The sequence below is a fragment of the Delphinus delphis genome, chromosome 16 (assembly GCF_949987515.2).
Source record: "Delphinus delphis chromosome 16, mDelDel1.2, whole genome shotgun sequence".
Taxonomy (NCBI): Eukaryota; Metazoa; Chordata; class Mammalia; order Artiodactyla; family Delphinidae; genus Delphinus; species Delphinus delphis.
The window spans coordinates 66,120,134-66,138,945 of NC_082698.1; the positions used below are offsets into that span (position 1 = coordinate 66,120,134).

At 36.3% G+C, this 18,812-nt stretch overlaps 1 pseudogene; it reads left to right on the forward strand.

Annotated features, from left to right (window-relative positions):
- Positions 1 to 10,668: 10,668 nt before the first annotated feature.
- On the forward strand, positions 10,669 to 18,431 carry LOC132439212 (DNA topoisomerase 2-binding protein 1-like; annotated as a pseudogene).
- The last annotated feature ends 381 nt before the right edge of the window (positions 18,432 to 18,812 follow it).

The window sequence follows — 18,812 nt, forward strand, 5'->3', positions numbered from 1 at the left end:
ATATCAAATACTATGGGAAGTACGAACCTGCAGCCTGTGAAAAGGAGACCCCAAAAACAGTAAGTTAAGTAACACGAGAAAACAGAAAAACACACAGCAGGTGAAGGAGCAAGGTAAAAACCCATCATATCAAACAAACGAAGAGGAAACTGGCAGTTTACCTGAAAAAGAATTCAGAGGAATGATAGTAAAGATGATCAAAAATCTTGGAAATCGAATGGAGAAAATACAAGAAACATTTAACAAGGACCTGGAAGAACTAAAGAGCAAAAAAACAATGATGAACAACACAATAAATGAAATTAAAAATTCTCTAGAAGGAATCAATAGCAGTAAAATGGAGGCAGAAGGATGGATAAGTGACCTGGAAGATAAAGTAGTGGAAATAACTACTGCAGAGCAGAATAAAGAAAAAAGAATGAAAAGAATTGAGGACAGTCTCAGAGACCTCTGGGACAACATTAAATGCACCAACATTAGAATTATAGGGGTCCCAGAAGAAAAAGAGAAAAAGAAAGGGACTGAGAAAATATTTCAAGAGATTATAGTGGAAAACTTCCCTAATATGGGAAAGGAAATAGTCAATCAAGTGCAGGAAGCACAGAGAGTCCCATATAAGATAAATCCAAGGAGGAACACGCCAAGACACATATTAATCAAACTATCAAAACTTAAATACAAAGAAAAAATATTAAAAGCAGCAAGGGAAAAACAACAAATAACATACAAGGGAATTCCCATGAGGTTAACAGCTGACCTTTCAGCAGAAACTCTGCAAGCCAGAAGGGAGTGGCAGGACATATTCAAAGTGATGAAAGGGAAGAAACTACAACCAAGATTACTCTACACAGCAAGGATTTCATTCAGATTCAATGGAGAAATTAAAACCTTTACAGACAAGCAAAAGCTAAGAGAATTCAGCACCACCAAACCAGCTTTACAACAAATGCTAAAGGAACTCCGCTGGGCAGGGAACACAAGAGAAGGAAAAGACCTACAATAACAAACCCAAAACAATGAAGAAAATGGTAATAGGAACAAACATATCAATAATTACCTTAAATGTAAATGGATTAAATGCTCCAACCAAAAGACATAGGCTGGGTGAATGGATACAAGAACAAGACCCATATATCTGCTGTCTACAAGAGACCCACTTCAGACCTAGGGACACATACAGACTGAAAGTGAGGGGATGGAAAAAGATATTCCATGCAAATGGAAATCAAAAGAAAGCTGGAGTAGCAATTCTCATATCAGAGAAAATAGATTTTAAAATAAAGACTATTACAAGAGACAAAGAAGGACACTACATAGTGAACAAGGGATCAATCCAAGATAAAGAATAACAACTGTAATTATTTATGCACCCAACATAGGGGACCTCAATACCTAAGGCAAATGCTAACCACCATAAAAGGGAAAATTGACAGTAACACAATCATAGTAGGGGACTTTAACACGCCACTTTCACCAGTGGACAGATCATCCAAAATGAAAATAAATGAGGAAACAAAAGCTTTAAATGAAACATTAAAGAAGATGGACTTAATTAATGTTTATAGGACATTCCATCCAAAAACAACAGAATATACATTCTTCTCAAGTGCTCATGGAACATTCTCCAGGATAGATCATATCAAATCAAGCCTCGGTAAATATAAGAAAATTGAAATCATATCAAGTATCTTTTCTAACCGCAGTGCTATGAGCCTAGATATCAATTACAGGAAAAGAATCTCTAAAAAATACAAACACATGAAGGTTAAACAATACACTATTAAATAACCAGGAGATTACTGAGGAAATCAAAAACTACCTAGAAACAAATGACAATGAAAACACAATGACCCAAAAACCTATGGGATGCAGCAAAACCAGTTCCAAAAGGGAAGTTTGTAGCATTACAATCCTACCTTAAGAAACAAGAAAGATCTCAAATAAACAACCTAAACTTACACCTAAAGCAATTAGAGAAAGAAGAAAAAAGCCCAAAGTTAGCAGAAGGAAAGAAATCATAAAGATAAGATGAGAAAGAAATGAAAAAGAAATGAAAGAAATGATAGCAAAGATCTATAAAACTAAAAGCTGGTTCTTTGAGAACATAAACAAAATTGATAAAACATTAGCCAACTCATCAAGAAAAAAAGGGAGAAGACTCAAAGCAATAGAATTAGAAATGAGGGGCTTCCCTGGTGGCGCGGTGGTTCAGAGTCTGCCTGCCGATGCAGGGGACATGGGTTCATGCCCCGGTCCGGGAAGATCCCACGTGCCGCGGAGTGGCGAGGCCCATGAGTCATGGCCGCTGAGCCTCTGCGTCCGGAGGCTGTGCTCTGCAACAGGAGAGGCCACAACAGTGAGAGGCCCACATACCACAAAAAAAAAAGAGATGAAAAAGGAGAAGTAGCAACTGACACTTCAGAAATACAAAGGATCATAAGAGATTACTACGAGCAACTATATGCCAATAAAATGGACAACCTGGAAGAAATGGGCAAATTCTTATAAAAGCACAACCTTCTGAGACTGAACCAGGAAGAAATAGAAAATATAAACAGACCAATCACAAGCACTGAAATTGAGTCTGTGATGAAAAATCTTCCAACAAACAAAAGCCCAGGACCAGATGGCTTCACAGGCGAATTCTATCAAACATTTAGAGAAGAGCTAACACCTGTCCTTCTCAAACTCTTCCAAAATACAGCAGAGGAAGGAACACTCCCAAACTCATTCTACGAGGCCACCATCATCCTAATAGCAAAACCAGGCAAAGATGTCACAAAGAAAGAAAACTACAGGCCAGTATCACTGATGAACATACATGCAAAAATCCTCAACAAAATACTAGCAAACAGAATCCAACAGCACAATAAAAGGATCATACACCATGATCAAGTGGGGATTATCCCAGGAATGCAAAGATTCGTCAATATATGCAAATAAGTTAATGTGATAAACCATATTAACAAACTGAAGGAGAAAAACAATATGATCATTGCAATAGATGCAGAAAAAGCTTTTAACAAAATTCAACACGCATTTATGATAAAAAAACACCCTTCAGAAAGTAGGCATGGAGAGAACTTACCTCAACATAATAAAGGCCATATATGACAAACCCACAACCAACACCGTTCTCAACGGTAAAAAACTGAAACCATTTACTAAGATCAGGAACAAGACAAGGTTGTCCACTCTCACCACTATTATTCAGCATAATCTTGGAAGTTTTGTGGGTTTTTTTTTTTTTTTTTTTTTTGCAGTACACGGGCCTCTCACTGTTGTGGCCTCTCCCGTTACAGAGCACAGGCTCTGAACACGCAGGCTCCGGACGCGCAGGCTCAGCGGCCATGGCTCATGGGCCCAGCCACTCCACGGCATGTGGGATCCTCCCGGACCTGGGCACGAACCTGTGTACCCTGCATTGGCAGGCGGACTCTCACCTACTGCACCACCAGAGAAGCCCCCTCTTGGAATTTTTAGCCACAGCAGTCAGAGAAGAAAAAGAAATAAAAGGAATCCAAATCAGAAAAGAAGTAGTAAAGCTGTCACTGTTGCAGATGACATGATCCTATACAAAGAGAATCCTGAAGATGCTACCAGAAAACTACTAGAGCTAATCAATGAATTTGGTAAAGTAGCAGGATACAAAATTAATGCACAGAAATCTCTTGCATTCCTATACACTAATGATGAAAAATCTGAAAGAGAAATTAAGGAAACACTCCCATTTACCATTGTAACAAAAAGAATAAACTACCTAGGAATAAAACTACTTAAGGAGACAAAAGACCTGTATGCAGAAAACTATAAGACACTGATGAAAGAAATTAAAGATGATACATACAGATGGAGAGTTATACCATGTTCTTGGATTGGAACGATCAACATTGAAAATGACTAGACTACCCAAAGCAATCTACAGATTCAATGCAATCCCTATCAAACTACCAATGGCATTTTTCACAGAGCTAGAACAAAAAATTTCACAATTTGTATGGAAACACAAAAGACCCCGAATAGCCAAAGCAATCTTGAGAAAGAAAAACGGAGTTGAAGGAATCAGGCGCCTGGATTCCAGACTATACTAGAAAGCTACAGTAATCAAGAGAGTATAGTACTGGCACAGAAACAGAAATATAGATCAATGGAAGAGGATAGAAAGCCCAGAGATAAACCCACGCACATATGGCCACCTTATTTTTGATAAAGGAGGCAGGAATATACAATGGAGAAAAGACAGCCTCTTCAATAAGTGGTGCTGGGAAAATTGGACAGCTACATATAAAAGAATGAAATTAGAGCACTCCCTAACACCATACACAAAAATAAACTCAAAGTGGATTAAAGACCTAAATGTAAGGCCAGATCCTATAAAACTCTTAGAGAAAAACATAGGCAGAACACTCTATGACATAAATCACAGCAAGATCCTTTTTGAGCCACCTCCTAGAGTAATGAAAAGTAAAACAAAAATAAATAAATGGCACCTAATTAAACTTAGAAGCTTTTGCACAGCAAAGGGAACCAAAAACAAGGTAAAAAGACAACCCTGGAATGGGAGAAAATATTTGCAAATGAAGCAACTGACAAAGGATTAATCTCTAAAATATACAAGCAGCTCATGAGGCTCACTATCAAAAAAAAAACAAACAACCCAATCCTAAAATGGGCAGAAGACCTAAATAGACATTTCTCCAAAGAAGATATTCTGACATTACAACAAATACATGAAAGGATGCTCAACATCACTAATCATTAGAGAAATGCAAATCCAAACTCCAATGAGGTATCACCTCACACTGGTCAGAATGGCCATCATCAAAAAATCTACAAACACTAAATTTTGTAGAGGGTGTGGAGAAAAAGGAACCCTCTTGCACTGTTGGTGGGAAGGTAAATTGATACAGCCACTATGGAGAACAGTATGGAGGTTCCTTAAAAACTAAAAATAGAACTACCATACGACCCTGCAATCCCACTACTGGGCATATACCCTGAGAAAACCATAATTCAAAAAGAGTCATGTACCACAATGTTCACTGCATCTCTATAATAGCCAGGACATGGAAGCAACCCAAGTGTCCATTGACAGATGAATGGATAAAGAAGATGTGGCACATATATACAATGGAATATTACTCAGCCATAAGAAGAAATGAAATTGAGTTATCTGTAGTGAGTTGTATGGACCTAGACTCTGTCATACAGAGTGAGGTAAGTCAGAAAGAGAAAAACAAATACTGTATGCTGACACATAAATATGCTATCTAAAAAAAAAAAAAAAAAAAAAAAAAAAAAGGTCATGAACCTAGGGCCATAGGGCCAGAACAGGAATAAAGAGGCAGACATAGAGAATGGACTTGAGGACATAGGGAGTTGGAAGGGTAAGCTGGGACGAAGTGAGAATGTGGCATGGTCATATATACACTACCAAATATTAAATAGACAGCTAGTGGGAAGCAGCCGCATAGCACAGGGAGATCAGCTCCGTGCTTTGCGACCACCTACAGGGGTGGGATAGAGAGGGTAGGAGGGAGACGCAAGAGGGAGGAGATATGGGGATATATGTATATGTATAGCTGATTCACTTTGTTACAAAGCAGAAACTAACACACCATTGGAAAGCAATTATACTCCAATAAAGATTTTTAAAAAAATTTATCATACAAATACCATTTGTACATGGATAAAAAGGCATTTGTAAAATTGCAATATTGTTTACATTAGAAAAAAAATTTATAGATTAGTTCCATAATTACTTTATGCCCTAAATGGAATAGTGCGTGCCCTTTGAAATGGTATACTTCCTTCATGTTTATCACACTTATGTCAATATATATGAATGGAAAAATCTAGGTACAGAAAGCTGAATTCTCTAGGCCATTTCTCAAGCAATTACAATCATGTATAGTTAGCTTATGCTACTATTTCCAGGAGGTTGTCATTCAATGGCAGAGATGGAGAGGTGGGATCAAGATGGCAGGGTAGGAAGATCCTGAGCTCACCTCCTCCCATGAGCACCAAGGCTACAACTACATGTAGAACAACTTTCTCTGAGAATGACCATAAAACTAGCAGAACAGCTCTCCTACAATTAAGGACATAAAGAAAAAGCACATTGGGGAGGGTTGGAGGGACAGAGATGCAATTTAGTCAGAACCCATATGCCCAGCATGGCAACCCATAAGTGAGAGGGTATATTACAAACTCAGAGGTCATCCCGAAGAAGGGAAGGGTTCAAGCCCCATATTGTGCCCCTCAGCCATGGGAACTAGCACTGGGAAGACAAGCCCCCATAACTGGCTTTGAAAACCACTAGGTTTTATGAAACGGAGAGCCAGAGGGTAGTAGGAAACCAAGACTCTGCTTTTAAAGGGCTTGCACACAAACGTACTTATTTTGAGTTCCAGTGCAGAGGCAGCTGATTGAAATGCACCTGGTGCTCTAGGTGGCCTGGCAAGACCACCCTAGCATGCCCCCGGCCCATGCCTGGCTCCAGCTTTAGCACTCCAACCAGTTGTCAGCCCCAGGTGCACCCAGGGAAAAGTCTTGGGATGTACCTGGGACCATGTCTAGACCACCCAACAAGACAGTGGCCCCTGGCGTGCTCTGAGAAAAGCCCTGGCCCACACCCATTCCAACTTCAGCCCTCCAGCCAAAGCCACTGGACACAGCAGTTTACATAGGGATATTCCTACACAAGGCCATACCTAAAGACTAGGAGAGGTAAAAGTTTTGCCTGTTTCATAGAAATAAACACAGAAAGCCAAACAAAATGAGAAGATAGAAGAATTTGTTCCAAATAAATGAACAAGACAAAATCCAAGAAACAAAAAAGTTAGTAATACAAAGGTAAGTATTTTACCTGATAAAGAGCAATGGTTATAAAGATTGTCACTGGGAAAAAATGGAGAACCACAATGAGAACTTGAAGAAAGAGTTAGAAACTATAAGAAAGAAATAATTAGAGTTGAAGAATACAGTAAATGAACTAAAAAATACACTAAAAGAAATGAACACTAGATTAGATGATACAAAGGAATGGATCAGCAAACTGTAAGAGTAATGGAAATCACTCAAGCTGAACAGAAAAGAAGAATAAAGAATTTAAAAAATGAGGATGGTTTAAGAGACCTCTGAAATAACATCAAGCATATTAACATTTGCATTATAGGAGTCCCAGAGGAGAAGAGAGAAAAGGGCAGATAAATTAATTGAAAAAATAATAGCTGTAAACATGCCTAACCAGGGAAATAACGCAGAAATCCACATCCAGGAAGCGTAGAGAGTCCCAAACAAGAAGAACTAGATCAAAGAGGTCCACATCAAGACACTTTAAAAGATACACAAAATAAAAGATGTAAAAAACAATGTTACAACATTAAATGTCAGGGGGAATAAAAATGCAGAGTTGTTAGCATGTGTTCAGATTTAAGAGATCATCAACTTAAAATAATCATAGGTATATGTATATATTTACATAAGAAACAAATGGTAACCACAAACCATAAACCTATAATAGATACACACATAAAACAGAGAAAGAATCCAAACATAACACTAAAGATAGTCAACAAATCACAAAGGAAGAGAGAAAAATATAAGAAGAAAGGCACAAAAATCAATACAAAAATAACCAAAGAGCAATTAAGAAAATGGCAAGAAGTATATACCTATCAATAATCACTTTAAATATAATGGACTAAATGCTCCGATTAAAAGACATAAAGTGGTTGAATGGATTAAAAAGAAAAAAAACAGATCATATGTATGCTGCCTACAAGAGACTCACTTCAGATCTAAACATAAAGGCTGAAAATGAGGGGATGGAAAAATGTATTCCATGGAAATGAAAATGAAAAGAAAGCAATGGTGGCAATAGTTATATCAGACAAAATGGACTTTAAAACAAAGACTGTAATAAGAGACAAAGAAGGACACTACATAATGATAAAGGGATCAATCCAAGAAGATATAACAATTGTAAATATATATGCATCCAGCATAAGAGGACTTAAATACATAAAGCAAATATTAACAAACATAAAGGGATAAATTGACAGTAACACAATATTAGTAGGGGACTTTAAAACCCCACTTACATCAATGAACAGATCATCCAGACATAAAATCAATAAGAAAACCATGGCTTAAATGACATATTAAACCAGATGAACTTAATATATATAGAACATCCCATCCAAAAGCAGCAGAATATGCATTATTTTCAAGCGCACACAAAACATTTTCCAGGATAGTTCACTTCTTAGACCACAAAACAGTCTCAATAAATTTAAGAAGTCTGAAATCATATTAAGCACCCTTTTCTGGCAACAACACTATGAGACTAGAAATCAACTACAAGAAAAAATAAAACTGCAAAAAACAAGCATGTGAATGGCAAACAATGTGCTACTAAACAAACAATGGGTTACTGAACAAATCAAAGAGGAAATCAAAAAGTAACTGGAGACAAATGAAAATGGAAACAAAATGATCCAAAATCAGACACAGCAGAAGCAGTTCTCAGAGGGAAATTTACAGCAATACAAGCCTACCTCAAAAAACAAGAAAAATCACAAATAGACAATCTCATCTAGCAAAAGAACAAACACAACCCAAAGTTAGTGAAGGAAAGAAACAAACCAGATCAGAGCAGAAAAAATAGAGATTATGAAAGCAATAGAAAAGATCAGGGCTTCCCTGGTGGCCCAGTGGTTGAGAGCCCGCCTGCCGATGCAGGGGACGTGGGTTTGTGCCCCGGTCCGGGAGGATCCCACATGCCGTGGAGCGGCTAGGCCCGTGAGCCATGGCCGCTGAGCCTGCATGTCCGGAGCCTGTGCTCCACAACGGGAGAGGCCACGACAGTGAGAGGCCCACGTACCGCAAAAAAAAAAAAAAAAAAAGAAAAAAAAGATCAATAAAACTATCAGCTGGTTCTTTGAAAAGATAAACAAAATAAATTAACCTTTAGCCAGACTTGTCAAGAAAAAATAGAGAGGGCCAAAATAAATAAAATCAAAAACTGAAGAGTAGAATTGTCACTATTTGTAGACGGCATGACACTGTATAGAAAGCTCTAAAGACTCCACCAAACAAACCACAGAATACATGAATTCAGTAAAGTTGCAGGATACAAAATTAAAATGCAGAAATCTGTTGTGTCTACATACACTAACAACAAACTGTCAGATGGAGAAATTAAGAATACAATCACATTTACAATTGTATCCAAAAAATACCTAGGAATAAATCTAATTAAGGAGGTAAAAGACTTGTACTTGAAAACCTATAAGACATTGATAAAAGAAATCAAAGATGTCACAAATAAGTGGATATACTATGTTCTTGAATCAGAAAAATTAATACATGTAAAATATCCATGCTACCCAAAGCAATCTACATAGTTAATGCAATCCCTAACAAACTACCAATGGCATTTTTCACAGAACTAGAATAAATGATTCTAAAATGTGTAGAGAAACACAAAGACCCTGAAGAGCCAAAACAATCTTGAGAAATAAGAGCAAACTTGGAGGCAGCATGCTCTGTGTTTTCAGACTGTATTTACAAAGCTATAGTAAGCAAAGCAGTATTGTACTGGCAAAACAAACAAACCAACCAGACACACAGATCAATGGAACAGAATAGAGAACAAAAAATAAACCCACACTGATATACACAATTAATCGACAGGAAGGAGCCAAGAAAAGACAGTGGGGAAAAGACAGTTCCTTCAATAAATGGTACTGGGAAAACTGGACCACTCCAATCAAAAGAATGAAACTGTGCCACTTTCTTACACCATACATGAAAATAAACTCAAAATGGATTAAAGACTTAAATGTGAGACCTGAAACCATAAAATTCCTAGAATAAAACATAAGCAGTACCCTCTTTGACATCTGTCTTAGCAATATTTTTTTGGCTTTGTTTTCTCATGCAGAGGCCAGAAAGGCAAAAATAAACCAATGGGACTACATACATCAAACTAAAAAGACTTTGCACAGTGATGAAAACTATCAAGAAAAAGAAAAAGGCCACCTACTAAATGGGAGAAGATATTTGCAAACAATATATTTGATAAGTGGTTAATATCTAATGAACAAGGAACTCACAAAACTCAACATGAAAAATTAAAAATGGGCAGATGATCTGAATAGATATTTTCCAGAGAAGACAGGCAGATGGTCAGCAGGCACATTAAAGGATGCTCAATGTCACTAACCATCAGAGAAATGCAAATCAGAACCACAATGAGATATCACCTCACACTTGTCTGAATGGCTATTATCCAAAAGATAACAAATAACAAGTGTTGGTAAGAATGCAGAGAAAAGGGAACCTTCATGCACTGTTGGCGGGAATGTAAATTGGTGCAGTCACTACTGAAAACAGTATGGAGGTTCCTCAGAAAATTAAAAATAGAACTACCATACAATCCAGCAATTCCACTCCTGAGTATTTTTCCCAAGAAAATGAAAACACTAATTCAAAAAGATATATTCACTCCAGTGTTTATTGCGGCATTATTTACAACAGTCAAGATATGGAAGTAACCTAAGTGCACATTGAGAGATGAATGGATAAAGAAGGTGTGATATACCTGTACTATGGAATATTACTCAGCCATAAAAAAGAATGAAATCTTGCTATTGTGACAACATGGATGGGCCAACAGGGTATTATGGTAAGTAAAATAAGTCAGACAGAGAAAGACAAGTACTATATGATTTCACTTATATGTGGAATCTAAAAAACAAAACAAACAAACATAATAAAATGGATCCAGCCTCACAGCTACAGAGAAAAAACTTGTGGTGCTAGAGGGGTGGGGTTAGGGGGATGGGTGAAATAGATGAAGGGGATTAAGAAGTACAAACATCCAGCTATAAAATGAATAAGTCACATGGATGTAAGGCAAAGCACAGATAATACAGTCAATAATTTGTAATAAATTTGTGCTGTGAATGATGGTAAATAAACTCATTGTGGAGATCATCTTTCAATGTATAAAAATATCAAATCACTATGTTGTACACTTGAAACTAATATAATATTGAAGTCAACTATACTTTAATAAAAATATTAAAAAATAAATGGCAGGGGTAACTTCTTTTGGAACACATGCAATATATTTTTAATATGTAAGGGCACATAAAATATATTCTTAAGAATATTCTTAATATTCTTAAATATGAGCAGCTTAGTGCAAAAGGCAAAATAATTTCTTTTTATAAAATAGAAAACAAAAATATAATTATATTAAAATAGAAACTCAAATATTAATTACTTTATGAGCAAAAAATATAAAGAACATGGAAATGTTCATGGTGGATTATATAACAAAAATGTAAAAATGAGTATAACTAACACATATGCACATCAAAAGATGATATCAACCAAACTATTAATTCTTTAGTCATTTTCTTTTGGTGGACGTTTAGAAAAGTTTGCATTTCTCTTTTTTGGGGGGCATCTGTATTTTATAAACATTTATTAATTTGCATTTAAAAAATTCTAAATATCTACAGTGATATAAAAAATGTTTTGAAATAAAATTTACAAAATCATAAAACTTAGGCAAAGCCTTGATGTTCCCTCTCTAATGCCCCAAACTGTAAAATTCCTTATATTTGAAAAATAGATTCATCTTTCATAAGTACATTCTTATATGTTCATATAATATATCCATTGCAAAAAATAACAACATAAAAATCTTGCCACTATAAGAAAAAAATTATTTGGATTCTGGTCTATTTCTTTCACATACTTTTTGTTTTGTTTTCATTTATTTGTTGATCATTGGAAAACCCAAGAGATTCTGAATGCACGATGAATTCATAGGGAAAATAATTGAACATTACACATTTGAAAAGTAAGTCTTCTCTCCCTGAAGCTTCTTAACCCTTCTTCCCATAACAAATAGTGTTACTTGTAATGTGTGCTTGCAATGAGATTCTACATATAAACAGGCATAGTGTGTGTGTGTGTCTGTGAGTATGAGTGTGTGTTAGTTGAATGAATATTTATATAAAGAGAGAAAACATAAATAGTGGCATTATATAGTGTTTTCTTCTCATTATTTACTATATATTCAGGTTTTCATTTTACATAACAAAAGAGATATATTATTTTTAAAGGATTGCATATTGTTCTATTGTGTGGCTCTAGGATAATTTAAAGTTTCAGAGTGTTAGAGATTTTGGTTATTCATTTCCAGTGTTTGTTTATACTTTAAAATTTGATCAAATAGTCTGTGCAGATACGTCAGTATACTTGGGCTGTATTTTTGGAAGGGAAATTTCTGGATCAAAAACAATAAGCTTTTTAAAAAAGTTCTGATATATAGTGTTAAATTATTCCTCATACATTTTAAGTCATTTTTATCAATAGATCATATAAGGTATTTCACATCTCTTTGGTAACAAAAAGTATCTTTGCTATTATTAAACAGAGATTTTTAATTCTGGTTTTAATTTGTATTTCTTTGACCTTAAGAGATATATCATCTTTTCATTCACTGAGTAGTCATTTGCCTGTTTTTGTGCATGTGAATATGTCTGTATGGAGAAAGTGAATAGTCTGTTTATGTCTGTATGGAGATGTATGGAATATGTCTGTATGGAGAAAGTGAATAGTCTGTTCATTTTTCCAATAGATTGTTTGATTTACTTTTTTCTCATGAGCTGCAAGAAATCTTTAAGTACTAAGGATATCAATCCTTTGTTAGCCATATTCTTTGCACATATTTATTTGCAGTTTAATTACTCATTTGTCTTTTGACTTGCTTTATCTAATTGTGCCCAGATCCCCTTCAAAAGAATTCATTGACCCAACTGCTGCCTGGGGAGCTGTTAGTTGAGAGTCTTTAGCTGTCAATTTCCTACAAATTGCCTCAGCTTCAGTTTATTTGCTCTCTGCAAGATAGGTCCTTCTGGAGTGGCCAATAACTAATGATTGATTCATTCTGGGGTAAAAAAGCCTCCCAAGGACACTCCTTAATACACACCCTGAACACTAAATTCTGAATCAGAATTTACTTCTCAAAGAGTGCAATTTATGCCACACACACACACACACACACACACACACACACACACACAGTATTTACAAAGTTGTGATCCCTTTATAACTTCCTTAATTCTATATATGCCTCATCCAGAGGTAAATTCACTCCTCAAGGAAACCTGTGTTCATATATAATATTATATATATATATAATATATATATCTACAAGTGAGGTAAATTATACATTACAAATAATGTAAATTATAAATATATAATTTTTACAAAACATATCTATAAATAATGTAGAATATCATTTTGCACATTTAACATTTTTTAATATATATCACCACTTAATTTTTTCACTAACTTTTTTTCAGATTCAACTATTTTGTTAGAAATGGCTTAGCTCATTCATTTTACCTGCTATAAGGTATTCCACCATATAAATACCCACTGTCCTGCTGATGGTCATTTTAGTTGTTTTCTGTTGTTCACTATCAGGTATATTTTTCCTCATGCATATGTGCATGAGTTTCCCTGTAGTACATATAACTAGGAATGGAAATTCTTGTTCAAGCAGATGAAAATCTTTAACATTACTAGAGAATTCCAAATTTATCATAAATGAAATTTCACAAATGTTCTAATTCTAAAACATGTTCTCTAAATAATTTCTTGCTTATCCATGAGATAGGTAAGTGGATGGAAAAATCATCTCCCATTAAACTAGGTGCCAGTTGCATAGTGGGTGGAAGATGAATTCGTGACATTAGCCCTATTTAAGTCAATACCTTCCTCCCACTCCCTGAGGTAGGACCTTTGGAAAGCTTTGTTTTATAATCAATTTTCTGATATTCACTGCTTATCATTGAACACTTTTTTCTCTATTAACCTCATAACTCTCATGCTGTAATAAGTTTGAGGTTCTGGCCTATTTTTTTATAAGCATCGTTAACTTTTGTGGTAGAAAAGGCCTTCAGGCTATTTTGGCTCTCTTAGGATCTCAGAATTCAAGGTATTTCTGCACTTGCTGTCTTTAATTAAAACAAGGGAGCAAACATATCTTTCCAAAATGTACCTTTTTCATTGTTTAATTGTGAAAGCATGTGAAAACTGGATTTTGCATCTGCTCCCTGTTCCTCAGACACTAAGCTTTACCTGGTCTTCAGACTTTATCATTTCAGTGAGAGCTCTTATTTAGGAGTCAAATGTGTGAGGAAAAAAGTACTTATGGTGTCTCTGCAGGCTTCTTCCCGAACCATTTCTGCTTTCTCTGCCATGAACAGCTTTTATTGAACTCAATCTCCTCTAACATAGCAGCTCTTCCTCCCACTGTAATTAATAACTATGAAAAATCTAATATCTCTGCCTCATGGCTGCTCCAACTGAAATCGTTTTAGACTGTTTCTTAATGCAGGTTCAGATCCTTCCTACAAGCAAGCACATATATTTCTATACAACTGGATGTCAGTGGAATTCCTCTGGAAAGAATTTGAAATGGTAGAATAAGAAAGAGATGAGTTTGAATCCTCTGCTCAGTGCTTGTGTGCATTCAGTTATGTTAATCAAACTTTTCAAATTTTCAATTGCTTTATCTGCGAAATGACAGTATTTTTACCTGTCAGGCTATGTGTGACGATTAACTAGAAAAATTAATGTAAAAATTTCTAAAGGAGTATCTGGCACACAGTAGGCTCTTAATAGCTTTACTTCTTGTTTTGTTTCTCTTGCAGAAACCATTTCTCATATACTTTTAATTAAATGGTAAACCCTTATGATTCAAAAATATTTAAAATAGCAAAATATGTGAGACTATTTCAAGTACCCAAATATTTCATTGTAAACTAAAATAACCATATTTAAATTGTTCACTTCTGCATCAAATTATTTCATTTGTTTTTTACTTATATTCATTGTAGACTTGTAGACTTGATATCTATATGTTAATATTCTTGGCTTTGTCATATACAGTAATCACTTCTAATTCTATTCTGCTTGATAATCACATTTCCAATATGCTGTATTTCCAATATACTAACATCCTTACACTTCAGTTTGTCTCATATTGGGTCAAAAAATTCTCTCATTAACTCTAGTTAGAGTTCCAGTTTCCAACATTTTGAAGATTCACCAGGTAACTTTATTATGTTTTCCATGATTCATCTTGAAAACTAGCCTCTTTTTTTAAAAGTGTTTTTAAGGAAACTCCATACTGTTCTCCATAATGGCTGTACCAATTTACATTCCCACCAACATTGTAGGAGGATTCCCTTTTCTCCACAATCTCTCCAGCATTTTTTGTCTGTAGGCTTTTTGTGAGGTGATACCTCATTGTAGATTTGATTTGCATTTCTCTAATAAGTAGCAATGTTGAGCATTTTTTCATGTGCCTGTTGGCCATCTGTACGTCTTCTTTGGAGAAGTATCTATGTAGATATTCTGCCCATTTTTTGATTGGGTTGTTTGTTTTTTTGATATTGAGCTGCATTAGCTGTTTGTATATTTTGGAAATTAATCCCTGTCAGTCACATTGTTTGCAAATATTTTCTGTAGGTTGTCTTTTCATTTTGTTTATGGTTTCCTTTGCTTTAAGTTTAATTAGGTCCCATTTGTTTATTTTTGTTTTTATTTCCATTACTTTAGGAGATGGGTCCAAAAAGATATTGCTGCAATTTATGTTAGTGTTCTGCCTATGTTTTCCTCTAGGAGTTTTATAGTATCCAGCCTTACACTTAGGTTTTTAATCCATTTTGAGATTATTTTTGTGTGTTGGAGAATGTGCTAATTTCATTCTTTTACATGTTACTAAAGGATCTAGCAGTCTCACTCCTGGGCATATATCTGGAGAAAACCATAGTTTGAAAAGATACATGCATCCCAGTGTTCATTGCAGCACTATTTACAATAGTCACAACATGGAAGCAACCTAAATGTCCATCGACAGATGAATGGATAAAGAAGATGTGGTACATATATACAATGGAATATTACTCAGCCATAAAAAAGAATGAAATAATGCCATTTGCAGCAACATGGATGGACCTAGAGATTATTATACTAAGTGAAGTAAGCCAAAGAAAAATATCATATGACATAGCTTATATGTGGAATCTAAAAAAATGATACAAATTAACTTATTTACAAAACAGAAATAGACCCGCAGACATAGAAAACAAACTTATGGTTACCAAAGGAGAAGTGGAGGGAGGGATAAATTAGGAGTATGGGGTTAACATGCACACACTACTATATATAAAATAGATAACCGACAAGGACCTACTGTATAGCACAGGGAACTATACTCAATATTTTGTAATAACCTGTAATGGAAAGGAATCTGAGTAAGAATATATATATATATATATATATATATATATATGTATTACACTTTGCTGTACACCTGAAATCACTTTGCTGTACAACTGAAACACAACATTGTAACTCCACTACACTTCAATTAAAAAAAAAAAAAGAAAGAAAAATAGATTCCTTTAAAAACTTTTTCTCTTTATCCACATACTCTTAGTCCCAAAATGAGCTTGGATATCAGTGCAGGGCAAGATGGCAGACTTTGTAATAACCTCAGCTGATTCAACAACGAAGGATGACGAACCAGACCATTTGCCCATAGAAGAAAATGATATAGACAATATGACCACCAGCAATAAAGAATCAGTAAATTCAAGTGGAAATGGAAGGAATGGCTAAAGGAGCTCTGACACAGACCTTGGAGATGAGAGAGAACTTTCCAAAGCAGCTGCTGGAGATAATGTCTGCAACTTCAGTAGTGAAACCCCAAGGGCAGAGGACTTCCCTCTCAAGAAATGGTTGTAACAGTGCCTCTTCAAACCCTGACCGCACTCGCTCTGCCCACAGCCGACAAAGTAGAGTCCTGAAGGCACTGAGGCAGTCTCGCCAAACTGATGTCAACACAGAGCCCTCCCAGAATGAACAGATCATCTGGGATGAAGCCACAGCCAGGGAAGAGAGAGCGAGACTTGCCAGCAATTTGTGGTGGCCTAGTTGTCCCACACAATACTCTGAGCTTCAGGTTGACGTTAAAGAATTGGAGGATTCTCCTTTCCAGGAGCCTTTACATGATTCAGAAATTGCTGAACACGCTGTGATCCTGGGAACACATGTGTGACTGAAGCCCCCAAACACCCGATCTCTGAAGAACTGGAAACTCCAATAAAAGACAGCCCCCTGATCCTTACGCCTCAAGCTCCAGGTATTGCCTTCCCCCTAGCCAACCCACCTGTGGCTCCACACCCTAGAGAAAAGATGATAACGGTAAAGGAGACTCATGAAGACTTAAAAAAAACAGTATGTATTTCAGCTGTCATCTCTGAATCCTCAAGAACGTATTGATTATTGTCATCTGATTGAAAAACTAGGTGGATTAGTGATTGAGAAGCAGCGCTTTGATCCTAACTGTACACACACTGTTTTAGGGCATCCATATCAAAACGAGAAGTATTTAGCCTCAGTGGCAGCTGGGAAGTGGGTGCTTTATTGCTCCTACCTTGAAGCTTGCAGGACTGCTGGGCGCTTCATGCCAGAAGGCTAAGAACGGGGAAGTAGTTCCATACTTGATGTTTTGACTGGAATCAATGTACAGCAACGAAAAGTAGCACTTGCAGCGATGAGATGGAGGGGAAAAATCCAGCAGAGACAAGAATCGCGCATTGTTGAGGGAGCATTTAGCAGGTGGAAGATTACTTCACATGTTGATAGGCCCCGAGAAGCAGGATCCAAATGCCTTCTTCAGTCAGGAGGAGCAAAAGTGCTACCTGGTCATTCTGTATCTTTATTTAAAGAAGCTGCACAGGGGCTTCCCTGGTGGCGCAGTGGTTGAGAGTCTGCCTGCTGATGCAGGGGACACGGGGTCAAGCCCTGCTCTGGGAGGATCCCACATGCCGCGGAGCAACTAGGCCCATGAGCCACAACTACTGAGCCTGCGCGTCTGGAGCCTGTGCTCCGCAACAAGAGAGGCCGCGATAGTGAGAGGCCCGCGCACAGCGATGAAGAGTGGCCCCCGCTTGCCACAACTAGAGAAAGCCCTCGCACAGAAACGAAGACCCAACACAGCAAAAATAAATAAATAAATAAACTCCTACCCCCAACATCTTCTTTAAAAAAAAAAAGAAAAAAAAAAAGAAGCTGCACATCTCTTTTGTGACTTTAATAAACTGATACCAGATGACTCGGGAGTTAATATAGAAGAAGCTGCTGCCCAGAATGTGTACTGCTTGAAAACGTAATACATTACTGATTTTCTTATGCAGGAATCCCCTCCTCAAATAGAAAATTACTGTCTACCAGAAGCTGTTTCCTTTCTTCAGAATAATAAGGAACCTGGGACTGGATTCTCACAAAAGAGGCCAGCTCCTACACAGAAAAATAAAATCGAATGACGTATAGTAATTGTATTTACTTAGGTACCAAATGTTAAATGGTTTTTAAATTAATAGCTTGAATGTGACTGTGATGGATTTGTATAATAATTTAAAGACAAGAACCTGAAGAATTCAGCTTCAGTGTAACGATGAGCCTGCTTGAAGTTAAACACCTGAAATTTTAATCATTGAAATATTAACTATTCCTGAATGGAAAGTTACCTGAAATAACAAAACACAACTCCTTAGCTAGCTTGTCATTAAACCATATTGACGTGTGTACGGGGCTTTTTGTTATTTATTTTCTTGTAAATATCTGAGTCTGTAGCTTAGTGGAAGCTTTAGCAAGGTGATTGATTCTGCCTTAAAATGTCTGCTTTAATTCATAATAACAAGGAA